Source organism: Stegostoma tigrinum, chromosome 27 (assembly GCF_030684315.1).
Source record: "Stegostoma tigrinum isolate sSteTig4 chromosome 27, sSteTig4.hap1, whole genome shotgun sequence".
In the NCBI taxonomy this organism is placed as follows: domain Eukaryota; kingdom Metazoa; phylum Chordata; class Chondrichthyes; order Orectolobiformes; family Stegostomatidae; genus Stegostoma; species Stegostoma tigrinum.
In genome coordinates, this window is record NC_081380.1 from 45,229,835 (window position 1) to 45,246,089 (window position 16,255).

The following is a 16,255-nucleotide window of genomic DNA, read 5'->3' on the forward strand; positions in this document are numbered from 1 at the left end:
TGGTACAGACAGACCGGCATACAAGAAGGATCTCACTGGTAATGGAAGTCATTTGGGACAGAAAGAGAGCTCAACTTGATCTGGTACTTATTAATGGCCCAGATACTGTACCAACGTTGTAGCTGTGGCAATTTTTGGGGGCAGCAGCAAAAACAGAAATATTAAATTCAGTTATCATCTGGGTTTAAGATTAGCCGAAGACAAACAAATCAGTTATACAACACTTAAAGGACCTAATTTCAAAGAAATGAAGCAAAAACTCAACCAAATTGAGAGAAGAGGAAAAGCAGAATACCATGGATGCTGGAGATCTGAAAAGAACAGGAAATGCTGGAGGTGCTTAGCAGTTTGTGGCAACATTGATGAAGAGAAACACAAGTAACAATTCAAACCTTTGGTCTTCTATCTCAACTAGGAAAGTTTAAAATGGAACGAGATTTAAGCAATGTCTCTCGATAAGACAAACCCCCCTATCTCTGGAATCAATCTAGTGAATCTAGAAATGGGCAACAAGATTAGTCCCTGAAATCAGGAAGTTACTGTTGAGACCAGAAGAATGTAAAAGCCAAAGTAAAAGATGAGGTCCTGTTCCTTAAGATTACGTTGAACTTCACTGGTACAGTGCAGTGGCCAATAAACACAAGGGCAAGCTCCCATGCTATCCTTCAGATAGTGCGCCAGGATCTTGTTCATTCACCTAAAATGGCAGATGGGGCCTTAATTTAACATCGCACCCAAAAAAGGTCAGCACATCTGATAGTGTAGTACTCTTTCAATACCACACCAGGATTGTCAGTCTAATGAGCTGGAAAGAGAGGATAAGTACAAGATAGTAAACATTCTGAATGACTACTTGCTTCAAGTATTCACAAAGGAACAGACAAGCATGATGGCTTGCTCGCAGGCATTCAGGAGTTGTGAAAGGCACTATGTGGCCTTAAACTGCAAACCTTCACAATTTAAGCATCACTTTGAACAGGACTTTCTGGTCTAATGGATTAAGTAACTTGTGTTTCAACACCGAGTTCTAATCAGGTTTCAGTAGATCAAAGTCGTCAAACAGAAAAACAGGGCTTTCTCACTAAAAATGAACATATTGCATTACAGATTCTTCCTAAATCTGTTCAAGTTTACGATTAGAGTGTAAATCATTGTGAAATATATTTCAAACAGAAGAGATTCTCTTCAAGTTAAGACCTCCAAATGAAACATCATATTGAATCCAGTATGTCAAATCATTCAAATGTGTGAAATAAGACAACATATGAATATAAAGTTCTGAATTCTGAGGGTGGGTCAACGGACCCGAAACATTAACCTTGTTTATTTCCTTCACAGATGCTGCCAGACCTGCTGAGCTTTTCCAGCAATTTTGTTTTTGTTCCCGATTTAAAGCATCCGCAGTTCTTTCAGTTTTTATATGAATACAAGCAGCCCTTGAATCAATTTCACAATCTTTTCAATCTCAACTTCAGATTTTTAATCCATCTACTGAACAAATTTGAGGTTCATTTCACCAACTGCACACCAACAAACAATCACAATCAGCAGGCATTTAAATAGTGAATTTAATGTGGGAAAACATCCCCAAGACACATCATAGGGGCTGAAGCCAAAAAGAAGAAAAGCTGAAGGTGATCAGAGGTCCACAAAAGAGATGAATTCTTCAAAGATTGGTGGAACAACATGACTGTTCTAAAAGGGGTTTCCACACACCGAAAGACAAGGACAATGATAGGGCAAAAGGAAGTAGAAATGCAAAAGAGGCCACAGTCAGAGTGAAAGGCTGCTCAGGGATTAAGGCAGGGATCATTACTAGGGAGCTAACTTTTGTTAATTTTTTTTAAACAAGTAGACCTCTAAGGTCCTTGTACAGTAGCAACCTCTCAACATGAAAAGCAAAGTGTTGACATGAATCAAGCTAATCAGCATAGAATTTTAGAGTGGCATCACAGCTGTTCACCTTAAAAGGAACACTGCTCAGGAGGACAGCAGCTGTGGAAGAGCTGTGAAACACAAAGATGAAAATTGAAAATGCATGATAGAGCAAAAGCTATTGACCCTGACAACATCCCAGCTAAAGTACTAATGACTTGTGTCCCAGAACTAGTTATACTCTTGGCCAAACTATCCCAGTATAGACACAACACTGTAATTTACTCAACACCGGAAATATTTGCCCAGATGTCTTCTGTCCACAAAAGCAATACAAATTCAATCTGACTACTTATGTCTCCATTAGTTCTGAGGAAGTGTCACCGGACACAAAATGTTAACTCTGGTTTTTCTTCACAGATGCTGCTAGACATGCTGAGCTTGCCCAGCAACTTCTATTTTTGTTTCTGATGTACAGCAGCTTCAGTTCTTTCAGTATTTTTATGTCTCTATCAGTCTACTTTCAATCATTCACAAAGTGACAAAAGGTGTAGCTATATAAAAAAAATTCTTTACACGCGATTCTGCTTTAATACATGTTTCATTAACACAACCTGACTGTAATGCGATTGATGAATAGTGGATGCTGTTTGGATAACATGAACTTTTTGCTGTACAGATATAGCGGTTTTCTATAGCAATCTCCCTATAGTGCGATTTTCTATAGCATGAGATCACAAGAATGCAACTATCGCATTATAGAAGAACTACCCCTACTAATCTCAGTCATAACCTGCCCACCAGTGTTCAATATGTGTTCCATCAGGGACACCTCTGCTGCAAATTTCATTACAGCCTTAGTCCAAACTTAACCAAAACTACTGAATTTCGTAAGTAAGGTGAGAAATACATCAAGGCAGTCTGGCTTTGATCAGCCTTCACAAATCTGAAAAGTCAAGAGAAATTATGAACAAATCTTTCCACTAGTTAGAGTCATGCCTAGTAAGTGAAAATCATAACATGACAGAATGTAGCATACAGTTTGAGAGTGAGAAACTTGAGTCCAAAATAACTGTGCTAAACTTAAATAGGGGTCATTACATAGGAACGATAACTGAGTTTGTTGGAGTGCACTGGGTGAAGAATTTAACAGAAAGGATGGTTGGAAAACAATGGCAGATGTTTCAGAAAATAATTAATCACTCACAGCAAAGACAAAGACATCTCAATGAGGAAAAAAGATTCTAGGGAAGAGTTAAATTGACCATGGTCAACCTGGGAAGTCAAGGATAGTATCAAATTGAAAAATATGTAATGAGATTAGTGGTAAATCAAGGGGACAGGGAAAGTCTTAAAAGCCTATAAAAGATGACTAAAAAAGGGAGAAACAAACTTTTTTGCAAACTAGCAAATAAATCAAAAACAGATGATAACAGCTTCAAAAATAGATCAAAAGAAAGAGAGAAGCCACAGTGAACACTGACCTTTTAGAGAAAGGGGTTGAGGAAATAACAGTAGAGAGTCAGGAAATGGCAGAAGAATTGAATAAATGTTTTGCAACAATCTTTGTGATAGAGAACAATAAGACCATTCCAAAAATACAATGAACTAAAGGAAGTTGGAATCACTCCAGAAAAAAACTTGGGGAAGAAATGAGGCTAAAGGCCGATTAGCCCCCAGGACTTGATGAGCTTAAAGGAAGGAACAAGGGACAGAGGATGTACTGTTAGTAATCTTCCAAAAATCCTTACATTCTGCAAAAAGTTGTAGAGGACTGGAACACTGGCAATGTAACACATTTGTCCAAGGGAGAGAGACAAAAAACAGGTAACTACAGCCCAGTTAGTTTAACATCTGGTGTCAGGAAAATGTCAGTCTATTATAAAGGATACAATAGCAATGCACATAGAAATACATAATGTAATCGAGCAGAGTCAGCTTCATGGTCCAAGATGTGCAGGATAGTTGAAGTAGTCATGGGAAATGCAGGATTACAAGTACAGGGCAGGAGGTAGGTCAGTGTGAACTGGATGGGTGAAATGGCCTGCTTCCACACTATAGGGATTCTATGGTTTCATGAAAGAATAATTATGCCTGACAAATTTATTACAGTTCTTTAAGAAAGTAACAAGCAGGATAGATAAAGGAAAATCAGTAGATGTAATATATTTGGATTTCCAAAAGGTGTTTGACAATGTTCTGGTACATAAGGTACATAAGGCTTATTTTTAAGATAAGGTCCTATATTGGGTTATTTCAGAACCCTCTTTCCCCCTCACCCCCACCCCCCACCCCCATTTCTGATGAAGAGTCTAGGCCTGAAATGTCAGCTTTCCTGCTCCTAAGATGCTGCTTGGCCTGCTGTGTTCATCCAGCTCCACACCTTGGTATCTCAGATTCTCCAGCTTCTGCAGTTCCTATTATCTCAAGTCTCACCAATGTCCTGTATAATTGAAGTCTAACATTGTTTCAGAGATAGTAGAGATAGATGCTGCCAGACGTGCTGAGCTATTCCAGTAATTTCTGTGTTTGTTTCTAATTTTCAGAATCCGCAGTTCTTTGGTTTTTATTTAATATTGATAGTAATCTATTAAGAAGTGCATGGCAGAATTAAACAAGATTATATCATTTACTTTTTGCCTAGATTCTACAAGTACCAAGATGTCTCTTTTTTGTCATTTTGTCTTTAGCTTGTTGCTTTGCTCAGTTATTCTACATGACTTGGTCAGAGGCCACAACAGAGTAAATTTCACATGGTCTGGTGACAGAACTTACTTGATGGAATTACAAAATATTTGAGACTAATTTTAACCAGACCAAGTGGTTGTAACATCATAAAATATCCTAGTTTTCTATGTGTGAATAGATTTTAACCCTGTAATACATACTTTTCATGTCAGAAGAAAATTAGCTTCCAACAATTTGTAACCAGTTATCCATTGTAGTGCTCCACTTCACAATTCACTATTGTTACAGATTACAATAATACAAGGTAGAAAAGAAGAATATCATCCATATATAATCCACAATAATTGCCATTAAACAAATTGCAGACAAATACAGGACTGCCTAACTGAACGTGCAGAGACAATTAAGGAAAGCATCACCACCAACTTGTCAGTCATAATTGTATTCTTGTCCAGCAGAACGCTCTGGTCTTGAATCACAATCACAAGATCGAAGGTCCAGTTCAGGACAGTACTGAGGGAGTCCTGGAGTATCAGAGATGCTGCTTTTTGGATGAGAAATTAAATCAAGAGGCCACCAGCCATCTATTGTGAATGGGAAAGATCCCACGGGCACTATTTTTTAAAAAATGCAAGGGATGCTCCTCACAATGTCTGGAGCAACTATGTATCACTCGACTAAACCCTAAAATATCACTGACATGTCACTGCCCACGGGGTTTCGCGGTGTGCAAACAGGCTGCCACGTTTCTTACATGACAACTTGAAACTAAAATTGGCTGCAAAATGCTTCGGGAGATCTTGGTGCAAGGCGATTGCAGGAACGTAAATTTTGATTTTCATTAATATGGTGCAACAGGAAGGTGCGAGATGATTTTGTTTAAAAATGACATAACGCAGCAGCGACTTTTTCTCAGGTAAACAGGTGGAAGATCCCAGGTCCATTCTGAGCTTTCAGTGCCCACACCATCACTGGGATCCCCACAAACATAAAGCCCGGCTGCGGGAATCTTCACTTTCTGTAAGTTTCCCTGGAGAACCCACAATTCTAAAATATTAATGAATATTAAAATCTGATACAAACCCGATGGCTTTCTGGCTGTCGATCTCCACTCCGGACCGAAACGCTGACAACTGAGGGGAGAGAAAGCGAGCGAGAGCGGCAGTGGGCGGGGACAGATGATAGGCATTTGAGCAGCCAATAGTAGACGGCATTAGCCGTAGTCCCCGCCCTAAAATGCGCGTTCCTCATTCATTTAAACCAATAAACAATGAGGCTGGGCGGGACATCCGTTCACCTCCGACGTGAAACCGGGCCTAAATTTTAAAGGGGGGGAAATGATGCCGGCTTTATCTCTGTGAAGGTTTGAATTTGAGTGACTTTTTGTCAGGGACCGCTATTTCGTGTTGTGTGAGGTCGACTCCGACAGGCAATGATGGCTGGTTGTCAATTTACGGGCGGGAGCTGCGCACGGCCGTCGACCGTTAGTCGCGACATGACGATTTGTTTGTTTACATGGAGCTCACGCGATGCTTAGGCCCGAACTATGCCGAGAAAATCAGAGGAAAATCCGGGATCAGAGAGAGAGAGAAAGGAAAACCGGGACCAGAGAGAGAGGTGAAAAACCAGGATCAGAGAGCGAGGGGGGGGGGGACCGGGATCAGAGAGAGGAAAAACCAGGATCAGAGAGAGGGGAAAACCGGGATCAGAGAGAGAGAGAGAGGAAAAACCAGGATCACAGAGAGAGAGGGGAAAACCGGGATCAGAGAGAGAGGGGGGAACCGGGATCAGAGAGAGCGGAAAAGCCGGTATCAGAGAGCGAGGGGAAAACCGGGATCAGAGTGGGGGAAAACCAGGATCACAGAGAGAGAGAGGAAAAACCGGGATCAGAGAGAGAGGTAAAACCGGGATCACAGAGAGAGGAAAAACCGGGATCAGAGAGAGAGGGGAAAACCGGGATCAGAGAGAGAGAGAGGAAAATCCAGGATCACAGAGAGAGGAAAAACCAGGATCACAGAGAGAGAGAGAGGAAATACCAGAATCACAGAGAGAGGAAAAATCGGGATCAGAGAGTGAGAGGGGAAAAACCAGGATCAGAGAGGGGGAAAACCGGGATCACAAAGAGAGAGAGGAAAAACTGAGATTTGAGAGAGAGGAAAAACTGGGATCACAGAGAGAGAGGAAAAACCGGGATCAGAGAGGGGAAAAACCAGGATAAGAGGGAAAGAGAGGAAAAACCAGAATCAGAGCGAGGAAAACAGAATAAGAGAGAGTGAGAGGAAAAACCGGGATCAGAGAGGAATAACCGAGATCAAAGAGAGGGGATAAATGGCACTAGAAAGAAAAATACAGAATTAGAGAGAGGAAAAACCGGGATCAGAGAGAGAGAGAGACAAACCGGGATCAGAGAGAGAGGAAAATCCGGGATCACAGAGAAAGATGAAAAAACCGGGATCAGAGAGGGGGAAAACCGGTATCACAAAGAGAGAGAGGAAAAACTGAGATTAGAGAGAGAGGAAAAACTGGGATCACAGAGAGAGAGGAAAAACCAGGATCAGAGAGTGAGGGGAAAACTGGGATTTGAGAGTGAGGGGAAAACCAGGATCAGAGAGAGAGGAGAAACCGGGATCAGAGAGAGGAGGGAAAACCGGGATCTCAGAGAGAGGGGAAAAACCGGGAATCAGAGAGAGGGGAAAAACCGGGATCAGAGAGAGAGGGTAAAACCGGGATCAGAGAGAGAGGAAAAACTGGGATCTCAGAGAGAGTGGGGGGGAACTGGGATCTCAGAGAGAGAAGGGAAAACCGGGATCTCAGAGAGACAGGGAAAAACCGGGATCACAGAAAGAGAGGAAAAACCGGGATCAGAGAGAGAGGAAAAAATTGGGATCAGCGAGAGAGTAAAATCTGGATCAGCGAGAGAGGAAAAACCAGGATCAGAGAGGAATACCTGGAATCAGAAAGAGAGGAAAAATCAGGATCAGAGAGAAGGGAAAAGCCAGGATCAGAGAGTGAGAGGAAAAACTAGGATCTGAGAAAGAGAAAACTGGAATGAGAGAGAGAGAGGGGAATAACAGGGATCAGAGAGAGAGGAAAACCCAGGATCAGAGAGAGGAAAAACCAGGATGAGAGAGAGAGGAAAAACTGGGATCAGAGATGAGAAATGAAGATCAGAAAAAGAGGCAAAACCGGGATAAGAAAGAGAGAGGAAAAACCGAGATCAGAGAAAGAGGAAAACCAAAATCAGAGAGAGAGGGTAAAACCGGGATCAGAGAGAGAGGAAAAACCGGGATCTCAGAGAGAGAAGAAAAACCGGGATCAGTGAGAGAGGGGAAAAACCGGGATGAGAGAGAGAGCAAAAACCAGGATCAAAGAGGGGAAAACCGGGATTACAGAGAGAGGAAAAACCGGGATCAGAGAGAGAGGGAAAAACTCGGATCAGAGAGAGAGAGAGAGGAAAAACCAGGATCACAGAGAGAGGAAAAACCGGGATCAGAGAGAGAGGGGAAAACCGGGATCACAGAAAGAGAGGAAAAACCAGGATTGGAGAGAGAGGAAAAACTGGGATCACAAAGAGAGGAAAAACCTGGATCAGAGAGAGAGGGGAAAACCGGCATCAGAGAAGGAGGAAAAACCAGGATCACAGAGGGGAAAAACCGGGATCAGCGAGAGACAGAGAGAGGAAAAACCAGGATCAGTGAGAGGGGGAAAAACTAGGATCAGAGAGGGAAAAAACCAGGATCACAGAGAGAGAGAGGCAAACAGGGATCAGAGAGGGGAAAAACCGGGATCTCAGAGAGTGAGGGGGGAAAACTGGGATCACAGAGTGAGAGGGGGGAAAACTGGGATCAGAGAGAGAGAGGGAGGAAAAACCAGGATCACAGAGAGAGGAAAAACCGGGATCAGAGAGAGAGAGGAAAAACCGGGATCAGAGAGGGGAAAACCAGGATCAGCAAGAGAGGAAAAACCGGGATCACAGAGAGAGGAAAAACCGGGATCAGAGAGAGAGGGGAAAACTGGGATCAGAGAGAGAGAGAGGAAAAACCAGGATCACAGAGAGAGGAAAAACCGGGATCAGAAAGAGAGGAAAAACCGGGATCAGCTAGAGGGGAAAAACCAGGATCAGAGAGGGGAAAACCAGGATCAGCAAGAGAGGAAAAACCGGGATCAGAGAGAGAGGAAAAACCGGATCAGAGTGGGGAAAAACCAGGATCACAGAGAGAGGAAAAACCGGGATCAGAGAGAGAGGGGAAAACTGGGATCAGAGAGAGAGAGAGAGAGGAAAACCCAGGATCACAGAGAGAGGTAAAACCGGGATCACAGAGAGAGAGGAAAAACCGGGATCAGCGAGAGGGGAAAAACCAGGATCACAGAGAGAGAGAGGCAAACCGCGATCAGAGAGAGAGGAAAAACCGCGATCAGAGAGGGGGAAAACCGGGATCACAAAGAGAGAGAAGAAAAACCGGGATGAGTGAGATGGGGAAAAACCGGGATCAGAGAGGGGGAAAATCCAGGATCACAGAGAGAGAGGGGAAAACCGGGATCAGAGTGGGGAAAAACCAGGATCACAGAGAGAGAGAGGAAAAACAGGGATCAGAGAGAGAGGGGAAAACCGGGATCAGAGAGAGAGAGAGGAAAAACCGGGATCAGAGAGAGAGAGAGGAAAAACCAGGATCACAGAGAGAGAGAGAGGGGAAAACCGGGATCAGAGAGAGAGAGGAAAAACCGGGATCAGTGAGAGGGGAAAAACCAGGATCAGAGAGGGGAAAAACCAGGATCACAAAGAGAGAGAGGCAAACCGGGATCAGAGAGAGAGGAAAAACCGGGATCACAGAGAGAGAGGAAAAACCGGGATCAGAGAGGGGGAAAACCGGGATCACAAAGAGAGAGAGGAAAAACTGGGATCACAGAGAGAGAGGAAAAACCGGGATCAGAGAGGGGAAAAACCAGGATAAGAGAGAGTGAGAGGAATAACCGAGATCAAAGAGAGGGGATAAACCGGCACTAGAAAGAAAAAAACAGAATTAGAGAGAGGAAAAACCGGGATCAGACAGGGAAGAAAAATCCAGGATTAGAGAGAGAGAAAAACGGGATTGGAGAAACTAAAACCGAGATCAAAGAGAGGAAAAACCGGGATCAAAGAGGAATATCTGGGATCAGAAAGAGAGGAAAAATCGGGATCAGAGAGAAGGGAAAATCTGGGATCAGAGAAAGAGAAAACTGGAATGAGAGAGAGAGAGGAAAAACAGGGATTAGAGAGAGAGGAAAACCCAGGTTCAGAGAGAGGAAAAACCAGGATCAGAGAGGGGGAAACCAGGATCACAGAGAGAGAGAGGCAAACCGGGATCAGAGAGAGAGGAAAAACCGGGATCACAGAGAGAGAGGTAAAACTGCGATCAGAGTGGGGGGAAACCGGGACCACAAAGAGAGAGAGGAAAAACCGGGATCAGTGAGAGATGGGAAACACCGGGATCAGAGAGAGAGGGGAAAACTGGGATCAGAGAGAGAGAGAGGAAAAATCAGGATCAGCAAGAGGGGAAAAACCAGGATCAGAGAGGGGAAAAACCAGGATCACAGAGAGAGAGAGACAAACCGGGATCAGAGAGAGAGTAAAATCCGGGATCACAGAGAGAGATGAAAAAACCGGGATCAGAGAGGGGGAAAACCGGTATCACAAAGAGAGAGAGGAAAAACTGAGATTAGAGAGAGAGGAAAAACTGGGATCACAGAGAGAGAGGAAAAACCGGGATCAGTGAGACAGGGGAAAAACCGGGATCAGAGAGGGGAAAAACCAGGATAAGAGAGAAAGAGAGGAAAAACCAGAATCAGAGAGAGGAAAACCAGAATAAGAGAGAGAGAGGAAAAACCGGGATCAGAGAGGAATAACTGAGATCAAAGAGAGGGGATAAATGGCACTAGAAAGAAAAATACAGAATTAGAGAGAGGAAAAACTGGGATCAGACAGGGAAGAAAAATCCAGGATCAGAGAGAGACTAAAACCGAGATTAGAGAGAGAGAAAAACGGGATTGGAGAAACTAAAACCGGGATCAAAGAGAGAGGAAAAACCAGGATCAAAGAGGAATACCTGGGATCAGAAAGAGAGGAAAAATCAGGATCAGAGAGAAGGGAAAAGCCGGGATCAGAGAGTGAGAGGAAAAACTAGGATCTGAGAAAGAGAGAACTGGAATGAGAGAGAGGGGAATAACAGGGATCAGAGAGAGGAAAAACCAGGATGAGAGAGAGAGGAAAAACTGGGATCAGAGATGAGAAATCAAGATCAGAAAAAGAGGAAAAACTGGGATAAGAAAGAGAGAGGAAAAACCGAGATCAGAGAAAGAGGAAAACCAAAATCAGAGAGAGGGGGTAAAACCGGGATCAGAGAGAGAGGAAAAACTGGGATCTCAGAGAGAGGGGGGAAAACCGGGATCTCAGAAAGAGAGGAAAAACCGGGATCAGAGAGAGAGAGAGAGGAAAAACCAGGATCAGAGAGGGGAAAACCAGGATCAGCAAGAGAGGAAAAACTGGGATCAGAGTGGGGAAAAACCAGGATCACAGAGAGAGGAAAAACCGGGATCAGAGAGAGAGGGGAAAACTGAGATCAGAGAGAGAGAGAGGAAAAACCAGGATCACAGAGAGAGGTAAAACCGGGATCACAGAGAGAGAGGAAAAACCGGGATCACAGAGAGAGAGAGGCAAACCGCGATCAGAGAGAGAGGAAAAACCGCGATCAGAGAGGGGGAAAACCGGGATCACAAAGAGAGAGAAGAAAAACCGGGATGAGTGAGATGGGGAAAAACCGGGATCAGAGAGGGGGAAAATCCAGGATCACAGAGAGAGAGGGGAAAACTGGGATCAGAGAGAGAGGGGAAAACCGGGATCAGAGTGGGGAAAAACCAGGATCACAGAGAGAGAGAGGAAAAACAGGGATCAGAGAGAGAGGGGAAAACCGGGATCAGAGAGAGAGAGAGGAAAAACCGGGATCAGAGAGAGAGAGAGGAAAAACCAGGATCACAGAGAGAGAGCGAGGGGAAAACCGGGATCAGAGAGAGAGAGGAAAAACCGGGATCAGTGAGAGGGGAAAAACCAGGATCAGAGAGGGGAAAAACCAGGATCACAAAGAGAGAGAGGCAAACCGGGATCAGAGAGAGAGGAAAAACCAGGATCACAGAGAGAGAGGAAAAACCGGGATCAGAGAGGGGGAAAACCGGGATCACAAAGAGAGAGAGGAAAAACTGGGATCACAGAGAGAGAGGAAAAACCGCGATCAGTGAGAGAGGGGAAAAACTGGGATCAGAGAGGGGGAAAACCAGGATAAGAGAGAGTGAGAGGAATAACCGAGATCAAAGAGAGGGGATGAACCGGCACTAGAAAGAAAAAAACAGAATTAGAGAGAGGAAAAACCGGGATCAGACAGGGAAGAAAAATCCAGGATTAGAGAGGGAGAAAAACGGGATTGGAGAAACTAAAACCGAGATCAAAGAGAGGAAAAACCGGGATCAAAGAGGAATATCTGGGATCAGAAAGAGAGGAAAAATCGGGATCAGAGAGAAGGGAAAATCCGGGATCAGAGAAAGAGAAAACTGGAATGAGAGAGAGAGAGGAAAAACAGGGATTAGAGAGAGAGGAAAACCCAGGTTCAGAGAGAGGAAAAACCAGGATCAGAGAGGGGAAAACCAGGATCACAGAGAGAGAGAGGCAAACCGGGATCAGAGAGAGAGGAAAAACCGGGATCACAGAGAGAGAGGTAAAACCGCGATCAGAGTGGGGGGAAACCGGGATCACAAAGAGAGAGAGGAAAAACCGGGATCAGTGAGAGATGGGAAACACCGGGATCAGAGAGAGAGGGGAAAACTGGGATCAGAGAGAGAGAGAGGAAAAATCAGGATCAGCAAGAGGGGAAAAACCAGGATCAGAGAGGGGAAAAACCAGGATCACAGAGAGAGAGAGACAAACCGGGATCAGAGAGAGAGTAAAATCCGGGATCACAGAGAGAGATGAAAAAACCGGGATCAGAGAGGGGGAAAACCGGTATCACAAAGAGAGAGAGGAAAAACTGAGATTAGAGAGAGAGGAAAAACTGGGATCACGGAGAGAGAGGAAAAACCGGGATCAGTGAGACAGGGGAAAAACCGGGATCAGAGAGGGGAAAAACCAGGATAAGAGAGAAAGAGAGGAAAAACCAGAATCAGAGAGAGGAAAACCAGAATAAGAGAGAGAGAGGAAAAACCGGGATCAGAGAGGAATAACTGAGATCAAAGAGAGGGGATAAATGGCACTAGAAAGAAAAATACAGAATTAGAGAGAGGAAAAACTGGGATCAGACAGGGAAGAAAAATCCAGGATCAGAGAGAGACTAAAACCGAGATTAGAGAGAGAGAAAAACGGGATTGGAGAAACTAAAACCGGGATCAAAGAGAGAGGAAAAACCAGGATCAAAGAGGAATACCTGGGATCAGAAAGAGAGGAAAAATCAGGATCAGAGAGAAGGGAAAAGCCGGGATCAGAGAGTGAGTGGAAAAACTAGGATCTGAGAAAGAGAGAACTGGAATGAGAGAGAGGGGAATAACAGGGATCAGAGAGAGGAAAAACCAGGATGAGAGAGAGAGGAAAAACTGGGATCAGAGATGAGAAATCAAGATCAGAAAAAGAGGAAAAACTGGGATAAGAAAGAGAGAGGAAAAACCGAGATCAGAGAAAGAGGAAAACCAAAATCAGAGAGAGGGGGTAAAACCGGGATCAGAGAGAGAGGAAAAACTGGGATCTCAGAGAGAGGGGGGAAAACCGGGATCTCAGAAAGAGAGGAAAAACCGGGATCAGAGAGAGAGAGAGAGGAAAAACCAGGATCAGAGAGGGGAAAACCAGGATCAGCAAGAGAGGAAAAACTGGGATCAGAGTGGGGAAAAACCAGGATCACAGAGAGAGGAAAAACCGGGATCAGAGAGAGAGGGGAAAACTGGGATCAGAGAGAGAGAGAGGAAAAACCAGGATCACAGAGAGAGGTAAAACCGGGATCACAGAGAGAGAGGAAAAACCGGGATCACAGAGAGAGAGAGGCAAACCGCGATCAGAGAGAGAGGAAAAACCGCGATCAGAGAGGGGGAAAACCGGGATCACAAAGAGAGAGAAGAAAAACCGGGATGAGTGAGATGGGGAAAAACCGGGATCAGAGAGGGGGAAAATCCAGGATCACAGAGAGAGAGGGGAAAACTGGGATCAGAGAGAGAGGGGAAAACCGGGATCAGAGTGGGGAAAAACCAGGATCACAGAGAGAGAGAGGAAAAACAGGGATCAGAGAGAGAGGGGAAAACCGGGATCAGAGAGAGAGAGAGGAAAAACCGGGATCAGAGAGAGAGAGAGGAAAAACCAGGATCACAGAGAGAGAGAGAGGGGAAAACCGGGATCAGAGAGAGAGAGGAAAAACCGGGATCAGTGAGAGGGGAAAAACCAGGATCAGAGAGGGGAAAAACCAGGATCACAAAGAGAGAGAGGCAAACCGGGATCAGAGAGAGAGGAAAAACCAGGGTCACAGAGAGAGAGGAAAAACCGGGATCAGAGAGGGGGAAAACCGGGATCACAAAGAGAGAGAGGAAAAACTGGGATCACAGAGAGAGAGGAAAAACCGGGATCAGTGAGAGAGGGGAAAAACTGGGATCAGAGAGGGGGAAAACCAGGATAAGAGAGAGTGAGAGGAATAACCGAGATCAAAGAGAGGGGCTGAACCGGCACTAGAAAGAAAAAAACAGAATTAGAGAGAGGAAAAACCGGGATCAGACAGGGAAGAAAAATCCAGGATTAGAGAGAGAGAAAAACGGGATTGGAGAAACTAAAACCGAGATCAAAGAGAGGAAAAACCGGGATCAAAGAGGAATATCTGGGATCAGAAAGAGAGGAAAAATCGGGATCAGAGAGAAGGGAAAATCCGGGATCAGAGAAAGAGAAAACTGGAATGAGAGAGAGAGAGGAAAAACAGGGATTAGAGAGAGAGGAAAACCCAGGTTCAGAGAGAGGAAAAACCAGGATCAGAGAGGGGAAAACCAGGATCACAGAGAGAGAGAGGCAAACCGGGATCAGAGAGAGAGGAAAAACCGGGATCACAGAGAGAGAGGTAAAACCGCGATCAGAGTGGGGGGAAACCGGGATCACAAAGAGAGAGAGGAAAAACCGGGATCAGTGAGAGATGGGAAACACCGGGATCAGAGAGAGAGGGGAAAACTGGGATCAGAGAGAGAGAGAGGAAAAATCAGGATCAGCAAGAGGGGAAAAACCAGGATCAGAGAGGGGAAAAACCAGGATCACAGAGAGAGAGAGACAAACCGGGATCAGAGAGAGAGTAAAATCCGGGATCACAGAGAGAGATGAAAAAACCGGGATCAGAGAGGGGGAAAACCGGTATCACAAAGAGAGAGAGGAAAAACTGAGATTAGAGAGAGAGGAAAAACTGGGATCACGGAGAGAGAGGAAAAACCGGGATCAGTGAGACAGGGGAAAAACCGGGATCAGAGAGGGGAAAAACCAGGATAAGAGAGAAAGAGAGGAAAAACCAGAATCAGAGAGAGGAAAACCAGAATAAGAGAGAGTGAGAGGAAAAACCGGGATCAGAGAGGAATAACCGAGATCAAAGAGAGGGGATAAATGGCACTAGAAAGAAAAATACAGAATTAGAGAGAGGAAAAACTGGGATCAGACAGGGAAGAAAAATCCAGGATCAGAGAGAGACTAAAACCGAGATTAGAGAGAGAGAAAAACGGGATTGGAGAAACTAAAACCGGGATCAAAGAGAGTTGAAAAACCAGGATCAAAGAGGAATACCTGGGATCAGAAAGAGAGGAAAAATCAGGATCAGAGAGAAGGGAAAAGCCGGGATCAGAGAGTGAGTGGAAAAACTAGGATCTGAGAAAGAGAGAACTGGAATGAGAGAGAGGGGAATAACAGGGATCAGAGAGAGGAAAAACCAGGATGAGAGAGAGAGGAAAAACTGGGATCAGAGATGAGAAATCAAGATCAGAAAAAGAGGAAAAACTGGGATAAGAAAGAGAGAGGAAAAACCGAGATCAGAGAAAGAGGAAAACCAAAATCAGAGAGAGGGGGTAAAACCGGGATCAGAGAGAGAGGAAAAACTGGGATCTCAGAGAGAGGGGGGAAAACCGGGATCTCAGAAAGAGAGGAAAAACCGGGATCAGAGAGAGAGAGAGAGGAAAAACCAGGATCAGAGAGGGGAAAACCAGGATCAGCAAGAGAGGAAAAACTGGGATCAGAGTGGGGAAAAACCAGGATCACAGAGAGAGGAAAAACCGGGATCAGAGAGAGAGGGGAAAACTGGGATCAGAGAGAGAGAGAGGAAAAACCAGGATCACAGAGAGAGGTAAAACCAGGATCACAGAGAGAGAGGAAAAACCGGGATCAGCGAGAGGGGAAAAACCAGGATCACAGAGAGAGAGAGGCAAACCGCGATCAGAGAGAGAGGAAAAACCGCGATCAGAGAGGGGGAAAACCGGGATCACAAAGAGAGAGAAGAAAAACCGGGATGAGTGAGATGGGGAAAAACCGGGATCAGAGAGGGGGAAAATCCAGGATCACAGAGAGAGAGGGGAAAACTGGGATCAGAGAGAGAGGGGAAAACCGGGATCAGAGTGGGGAAAAACCAGGATCACAGAGAGAGAGAGGAAAAACAGGGATCAGAGAGAGAGGGGAAAA

The 16,255-nt window shown here is 44.7% G+C and overlaps 1 protein-coding gene across 2 annotated transcripts in view; it reads right to left on the bottom strand.

Moving 5' to 3' along the window:
• The window catches only part of bcas3 (BCAS3 microtubule associated cell migration factor), a 1,086,700-nt gene extending 1,080,958 nt beyond the window's left edge, over nt 1-5,742 (bottom strand). For both annotated transcript variants that reach the window (XM_059655421.1, XM_059655420.1), the window contains exon 1: nt 5,647-5,742. The gene's annotated coding sequence lies outside the window, so the exon portion shown is untranslated. The remainder of the gene's footprint in view (nt 1-5,646) is intronic.
• Between the last annotated feature and the right edge of the window lie 10,513 nt (nt 5,743-16,255).